General features: G+C 50.4%; 2 non-coding genes across 2 annotated transcripts; both read right to left on the bottom strand.

Annotated features, from left to right (window-relative positions):
* Positions 1-341: 341 nt before the first annotated feature.
* On the bottom strand, positions 342-460 carry LOC123178572 (5S ribosomal RNA). The gene has a single exon (XR_006489684.1). It is a non-coding gene; the product is annotated as a 5S ribosomal RNA (ribosomal RNA).
* Positions 461-761: 301 nt separating this feature from the next.
* On the bottom strand, positions 762-880 carry LOC123178571 (5S ribosomal RNA). Its single transcript, XR_006489683.1, has one exon. It is a non-coding gene; the product is annotated as a 5S ribosomal RNA (ribosomal RNA).
* Between the last annotated feature and the right edge of the window lie 299 nt (positions 881-1,179).

Genomic DNA, 1,179 nt, shown 5'->3' with positions numbered 1-1,179 from the left:
TGATGGGATCCGGTGCTTTAGTGCTGGTATGATCGCATCCGACGTGTTACCCCCGTCTTCGTCCCTTATGCTTGCCCCTCCCAGCTCCACTACACACACGATTGCACATTCCTTTGGCCGCTCCCGCTCAACTACGGAGACGAGTTTTACCACGGTTCAACTGCACCAGTGCCTATTTACCATGGTTTCGACCCCTTTCAGAACACGCTTGCCGCCGCTAGACGCGTGAATAATGAGCAGCGAGCTAAAACTTACCGTAAACGTGCAAAATAATAAAACGTGCTAAACATACGTCGCGCTCGTGCGTTTTGTTTTGCACGCGGTGCAAAAAAATTAAAAAGGGAATGCAACACGAGGACTTCCCAGGAGGTCACCCATCCTAGTACTACTCTCGCCCAAGCACGCTTAACTTCGGAGTTCTGATGGGATCCGGTGCTTTAGTGCTGGTATGATAGCATCCGACATGTTACCCCCGTCTTCGTCCCTTATGCTTGCCCCTCCCAGCTCCACTACACACACGATTGCACATTCCTTTGGCCGCTCCCGCTCAACTACGGAGACGAGTTTTACCACGGTTCAACTGCACCAGTGCCTATTTACCATGGTTTCGACCCCTTTCAGAACACGCTTGCCGCCGCTAGACGCGTGAATAATGAGCAGCGAGCTAAAACTTACCGTAAACGTGCAAAATAATAAAACGTGCTAAACATACGTCGCGCTCGTGTGTTTTGTTTTGCACACGGTGCAAAAAAATTAAAAAGGGAATGCAACACGAGGACTTCCCAGGAGGTCACCCATCCTAGTACTACTCTCGCCCAAGCACGCTTAACTTCGGAGTTCTGATGGGATCCGGTGCTTTAGTGCTGGTATGATCGCATCCGACGTGTTACCCCCGTCTTCGTCCCTTATGCTTGCCCCTCCCAGCTCCACTACACACACGATTGCACATTCCTTTGGCCGCTCCCGCTCAACTACGGAGACGAGTTTTACCACGGTTCAACTGCACCAGTGCCTATTTACCATGGTTTCGACCCCTTTCAGAACACGCTTGCCGCCGCTAGACGCGTGAATAATGAGCAGCGAGCTAAAACTTACCGTAAACGTGCAAAATAATAAAACGTGCTAAACATACGTCGCGCTCGTGCGTTTTGTTTTGCACGCGGTGCAAAAAAATTAAAA

Source organism: Triticum aestivum, unplaced genomic scaffold (assembly GCF_018294505.1).
Source record: "Triticum aestivum cultivar Chinese Spring unplaced genomic scaffold, IWGSC CS RefSeq v2.1 scaffold130184, whole genome shotgun sequence".
Taxonomy (NCBI): Eukaryota; Viridiplantae; Streptophyta; class Magnoliopsida; order Poales; family Poaceae; genus Triticum; species Triticum aestivum.
The sequence above is the reverse complement of the archived record's forward strand: the minus strand, read 5'-3'. Positions and strand labels throughout refer to the sequence as shown.